The sequence below is a fragment of the Ursus maritimus genome, unplaced genomic scaffold (assembly GCF_017311325.1).
Source record: "Ursus maritimus isolate PB19 unplaced genomic scaffold, ASM1731132v1 scaffold_20, whole genome shotgun sequence".
In the NCBI taxonomy this organism is placed as follows: Eukaryota; Metazoa; Chordata; class Mammalia; order Carnivora; family Ursidae; genus Ursus; species Ursus maritimus.
The window spans coordinates 5,216,370-5,223,553 of NW_024424453.1; positions in this window are offsets into that span (position 1 = coordinate 5,216,370).

Sequence of the window (7,184 nt, forward strand, 5' to 3'; positions counted from 1 at the left end):
GTTTCTTTCCCTATCCCACTTCCCTGCTTGCCCTCCCTAAGTAATATATTTTTTTAGTTTTGCTTGGTTTTAAGCTTTTCATAAAATGGGTATCTTATTCTGTGTAGTCCTCTGGTTTTGTTTTGTTTTTTGTTTTTTTGTTTGTTTGTTTTTACTTAATGCTATATTTCTAGATCCTTCCGTACCATTACATATACTTCAGTCATTTTCACTGTTACATAATATTCTACTGTGTGACTATTCCTCTACAATTTATCTATCTTCCTTCTATAGACATTTGAGTTTCCAGTTTTTTGCTGTTATGATCAATGATTTCATGAGTAATTTTTATACTATCTCTTGGGGCATGTGTGCAAAAGTTTCTCTACACAACGTTCTGGGATCGAGTCCCACATCAGGCTCCTCTGCTGGGAGCCTGCTTCTTCCTCTCCCACTCCCCCTGCTGTGTTCCCTCTCTCGCTGGCTGTCTCTCTCTCTGTCAAATAAATAAATAAAATCTTTTTTTTAAAAAAAGTTTCTCTACAATATATACCCAGCAGTGAAAGTGCTGGGTAGTTGGGAATGAAAATGTTCAGCTTTACAATTTGGAACCAAATTATTTTTGAAAATACATTGTTCTCATTTACACTCCCACCAGCAGTGTGATCAAAACTCTTTAATAAAAGGGACCATTACTATAAATTCTATCTTAAGTGTGATTTTCAACATTGGTCTTTACGTAAATTATTAACCATGATCGTGACTATTAACCCATATTTAATCTTCAGTGCCTCTCATAAAACCTTCTTAGATGTACAATTCAATAATAAACCTTAAGTTTTAAATGCACTTCAAGTGGAAATGAATCTGTTTTAGTGGTACACCTAAGAAAATAAACTCATCATTTTGCATAAGTATAATATATCAATCTGGACTTGTAATTTTAATACCTCAGGGGGCGCCTGGGTGGCACAGCGGTTAAGCGTCTGCCTTCGGCTCAGGGCGTGATCCCGGAGTTATGGGATCGAGCCCCACATCAGGCTCCTCCGCTATGAGCCTGCTTCTTCCTCTCCCACTCCCCCTGCTTGTGTTCCCCCTCTCGCTGGCTGTCTCTGTCTCTGTCAGATAAACAAATAAAATCTTTTTTAAAAAAATTTTAATACCTCAGTTGTTGTGTCAAACGAAAAACTAATCTGACAGATGCCAATCATATTACAGTATAATACGATTTTATTTCACTGGACTCGAAAACCCCAAGGTCCTTTTCTATAACCCATGTTTTTGTATTAATTACAAAGATATATCAAGGAGACTTTTTTTGTGAAAAAGATTTTTATATCGTTGCACCAAGTCTGTGTACATAAACCACACGTATCCTGAGAACCCTTCATGTAATTACCCTAGGCTTCTCTATGATAACCCTCAAACAAGCTTCCTAAATTATAAAGTTAATCTAAAGCATTACCTAAATTTTTTTATCCTAATTAACACACATCAGCATTCTAGCTAATTTATAATGTGAAACATTATGAATAGTTGAATAATCTTGCTTAAAACCCCTAAATGACTTCTCAGCACTCTTAGAATAAAGGCACAAATCTTAGCCATGGCCTTCTTGTCCTTCTCAGACTTATGCCATGGCACCTGCTCCCTCAGCCCACCCACTTCAGCCACATTTGCCTTCTTACAGTTCCTATAAAGCCTCAAGCTCCCATTTGACTCGCTTTTGACTCCCTTTATACATGCAGTTCCATTTAGCTGGTATGCTCACTTTTCCCAAGCCCACTCTTCCATCCACACTTTCTAGTTACCTATCATCCCTCAGATCTCAGCTCATTGATCACTCTCTCAAGAGCCCTTCCTGACTCAAAAATCGAAGTGAGGTCCCTCTTGCTCTCTGTCATGGCAACCTGTACTTCACTTCAGAGTGCTCATCAAAGTTGTACAAAATATTTTGTGCGATTTTATAAAGTTGATGTGTGCTCCCTGCCCCGACTCTCACTGTAGTTTACATGCTCCATGAGAGTAGCAACCATTTCTGTTTTGCTCTCCAGTGTAACTGCAGCACCTAACACAATGCCTGGCACACAGTAAGCACTATAAATATTTGTTCATGAATGAATGAAGGTAGCTATTCTAAAATCATTATTTCAGCCCCACTCAAATTCCGTCTACTATTGCTGTAATAAGTGAAACTAATCAATGTGCCTTTGAATCCTGGATAGCAATAAAAAGAAAAGTCAAAGAACAGCTCACCCGTGAATAGTTAAAAATTGATTTTACTAACAGACAAAATGTTGAAGGCCATTCAGGGTTTTGTTTCATTTTGTTTTGTTTTTTACATTGTTGCTCTTCTTAAGATCATACTTTCATTACAGACACAAGGAAATTCTTTGCAAGAACATTTTTACAAAATGAGTGTCCTTTGTCCATTTTTCTACTGGGATATTTGTCTTTTTTCTTTTTTTTTTTTTTATCTTAAGGCTATTATTTAAGCTGTAAATATTTTACCCATCTTATCATTTACCTTTCCATTGTTTATGATGCTTTGAAATATAAGGAGTTTTATTTCTGGTTTTGTTGTTTATATTTTATTCTTATAAAATCAATTCCATCTTTCTTTTTAATAAATTGTGCCTTTTATATCATGCTTGGAGTGGGCAAACAAGCTTTTTATTCCTCCATGCACACCAGAATCTCCAGTGCACTCAGGGTATGTTTCTCCGGCTGTTTTTCCTACCATTCCCAATACAGTGTAAAGTGTAACTCATTCATTTACTCATTCATCTATTTATAAGTTTATCATTTATTCAGCACCTATTACGGTTAGGTATTGTACTAGGAACCAGGCAAAACTGACGTGTTTCTTACCTTCATGGAGCTGATAGTAAGAAGGACTGTTCTTTAACATACAGTCACTCATCAACATAGTACAAACTGACAAATGTCATTAACAAGAACATAAGCACATGGTACACACTTCCTGTGGTGAACGTGATGATAGTAACATCAGGAAAAAGGGCCTGGCAGCCCTTCTGCAATGGAGTAAACTGCCATTCTTGGTTGGGCACTCCTGTGCCAGTGTTCACTACTGCCACCGTGTTGGTCTCTTCTCATTTCCACTCCAAAATTACCAGCCCAGTTTCTCCACACGAAACACTCTATGTGGCTAGGCAAGTTCTTTAACCTGTTTACCTCCATCTTCTCATCAGTAAAATAACGATCATACCTATTTCATAGCTCATTTTAAGCGTTGCAGGAGCTAATATCCATGAAGAGCTTAGCACAGTGCCTGGCACATAGTAAGCACCCAATCGAAGTGAATTATTACTAGTCAAAGGGGATGAATAGATACAATAAGTTTATAGGCAACTCATCAATATAGAGCAGGGTATGATAAGACCCTATCTAACACAAGACATTATCGGGATTTTAAGGAGAAAGAAATTATATCTGACTGGAGGCATCAGGAAGGCTTCACAAAGGAAGGGATGGCAGGATTTGGACATGCAGAAAAAGTGGGGTTGGAGGCAGGGGATGACTTCCAGAAAGAAGAAATGGCACTTATTCTCTTTGCTCACAGTGTTTCAAAAAGAGGAAAGCTTAGAGGAGTAGCAGGAGATAAATCAGGATTCATCACTTGGCCCTGTATTTTGGAGAACTTTGAATAATACGTTTAAATTACTTCATTGGCTATACAGAGAGGCTGGCAGTTTTTCAAAGAAGGAAAACAACAAGATCAGAAATATGGTTACTATAATGTGACTAAATCCACTCAGATCCAACAGCATCGTAGGAAAATATGCTTCAGAACTTATACCTTATGTTTCACACCCATGTTCATAGCAACACTATTCACAATAGGCAAGAGGTGCAAGCAGTCCAAATGTCCATTGACAAACGAGTGGACAAATAAAATGTGAGATACACATGCAATGAAATAGCTTTAAAAAGGAAGGAAATCCTGCCACATGCTGCAACATGGACGAGCCTTGAGGACATTATGCTAAGAGGACATTATGTTAATAAGTCAGTCACAGAAAGACAAGTACTGTATGATTCCACTTACAAGAGGTATCCAGAATCGTCAAATTCATAGGAACATAAAGTAGAATGACGATTACAAAGGGTTGCTGGGAGGGGGTGGTGGGGAATTATTTTTTTAATGGGTATGGAGTTTCCAAGTTTTGCAAAGTGAAAATGTTTTGGAGATTTATTGTATGACAAGGTAACATACTTAACTTCCTGAACCATACACTTAAAACAGTTGAGATGGTAAATTTTATGTTATGTGTTTCTTACTACCACAACAATAATAATAATAAAACTTAGACTTTGCTCCTGGCAACTTCAGTATTTACCACTAATAAACCGATCTTAAGTTCTTTTTGAAGGAAGAGTCAGCCTCATTAACGTTTATTTATGTGTCAATAGTGTCAGGTCTGACTTTTATGCAAAGTCTTCCTTTGAAACAGGCTGATCACATTTGGACCTAGTGCCTCCACAGTTCCAATTCTGTGGAAGTCAAGCTCAAACCAATGCAATTTTAGTACTAAAATATCTAGGAAGACATTAAGAAACAGAAGGTCTTAAATGTTACGACTTCCAAACATGAAGTGAGTGTATTTAAGACAGATGTTGAAATCATGGTTATACTTTTGGGAAGAGAAAGCTGTGAGTGGACATAAAGCAAAAAACATCACTCCATTGTGATTGTAGACCCTTACTATTCACTGAGAATGTTTTTCAATAAGAACCCGTGCTTGGAGGGGACGCCTGGGTGGCTCAGTCAGTTAAGCGTCTGCCTTTGGCTCAGGTCACGATCTCAGGGTCCTGGTCTGGCTCCCTGTTCAGCGGGGAGTCTGCTTCTCCCTCTGCCCCTCGCCCCTGCTCATGCACTCTCGCTCTCTCTTTCAAATAAATAAATAAAATCTTAAAAAAAAAAAAAATCTATGCTTGCTGGATGAGACCCAATCAGAAGTTGAAGAGAAGTCTTGATTGATATGATTATATGTCTGAATCTCATGTTAAAATATCTAGAACCTTACAACAGAAATATCCTGTGACTTCAGAGCTTAAGAGGGGAATACATTCTTATTTCAGATTCATCCCAAAGATTAACAGTTACTGAAAGTAAAGCCTTATCGTTCCCACAGATGGTTCTCCTTGGGAATGAGGGGAGAAGAGGAAAGAAAAGATCACATAGGAGAATTAGATGGGAGGAGGTGGGAGATGTTGTTTGACAAAGTGTATTTTTAAAGCTTCCTTTTGTGTGTGTGTGTGTGAAATTCAGGGGTGCCTGGGTGGCTCATTCAGTTAAATGTCTGATTCCTGATTTCGGCTCTGGTCATGATCTCAGGGTCCTGAAATAGAGCCCCTGCCTTGTCTGGGCTCCCGACTCAGCAGGGAGTCAGCTTGAGATTCTCTCTCTCCCTCTCCCACTGCCCCTCCCCCCAGTTGCGTGTACGCTCTCTCTAAAATAAATAAATAAAAATCTTTTTTTAAAAAGCTGTTATAATCAGGAAGGCTTGATTACTTTCAAGCACTTACTTTCAGAGATTCCACCTTACCCCAAATAAATCACATTGAAATGCACCCATGTCCCACATTAAATAAAATTTCTTTAGCCAAAAAAAATTTTTGAGTTTCTATAATTTTGCTTCTGAGATTATTTGTCTATGCCTAATTCATTTAATTTATGTTTGGCTCTAATCTCTGAGGAAGATACTGTGCATATTCTAAAAAAATGTTTTGAACAATTTTCAAATATGATGGAGTTTTTCATATTAAATTCAATTATTAACAAACATGCAAAAGTAGAACATTTTGTAAAAGTTTAAGCAAAAAAAAATTTAACTAAGCATTAGTTCATTTTGATTTAGCTAGTATGTTGTTTTTTTTTAATGAGTGAACTTCTTAAATTTTCAGGTCTTGTTTTTTAAGATTTATTTATTTATTTATTTTTGAGAGAGAGAGAGAGATAGTGGGCAGAGAGGCAGAGGGAGAGAATCTTCAAGTAGACTCCCCACTGAGTAAGGAGCCCAACTTGGTACTTGATCCCACAATCCATGAGATCATAACCAAAAACAAGAGTGAGACGCTTAACTGACTGAGCCATTCAGGTGCCCCTTAAATCTTCAGGTCTTAAACATTATCATAGGCCCTTGAAAAGCTCATGGGTCCTAGCACTCTGACTCTAGGGTCTCATGGACAAAATATTCCTGGGTGTGTCCGAGGAAAAGGGAAGGGCCTAAAAGGATGACCAACAATATGTGGAAACATATTACCAACTTCGTGGAGTAGAAAGCTCAAATCAGGTTTAATTTAAGGCATTAAAGAAATGCAGCATTTCTTATCTCTAGGGATCATAGAAATATGCATGCCTGAGACAGACACTGAAGAGAGTCATTGTAGGGGGTACGGGCTTTAAAAGTTTGAGAAGACCTGATCTACTCAATTCTTATTCCAAGGGTCTCAGCAGCACCAAACAAGGTACTGAGAAGGGCAGGCTATATCGGATAGCTTATGTGACGTGCCCGTACACCAAATGTAGGCCACTAGTTTCCAAACTTTTTAGAATAATTGCATGCATTTTGAAGTGATTAATCTCCAACAGTAAATATTTTTAAGGACAAAACTCATTTAGCTGAATGTTTGCATTTGCTAGTGTATTTAGTTTTATTTCATTACATTATGCTTATTACTTGTGGTTCACATAGGTTAAAATGCTGATTTACAATAGGGTATTTTAAATTGGCAAACACACTGTGGTACAGCTTTATTTTCTTTACAAAATGTAAATTTGCATACCACATAAGAGGAAGTGGTAGCTTTGTCTAATGGCCAAGAAGTAAGTTAGATGATCTCGTTTGCCCACATAGATCTATTGTCTTAATAGCATACCACGCACCAGCATTTCCTCCACTTAGTGTGTGCTAATCCCTGCTCTGGACAGGTTATGCTTCTTTGTAAGAGAAAATGATATACTATCTTATCCCAGGCCCCCTAGAAAACAGAGCCTGAGGCAACACTAGTACGAGATCTCTTCATTTGTGGGGGTGTAATACCAGGAAGCAAAAGTGAAGGGAAAAGGGAAATGAATCCATAAAAGAGGGGAAGATATACAAGGTGGTACATTATTGCTGGCCACAGCTGCGCGAGAAAACACAGCTGGGTGCTCACTCGTGATATTCATCTCTCCAGAA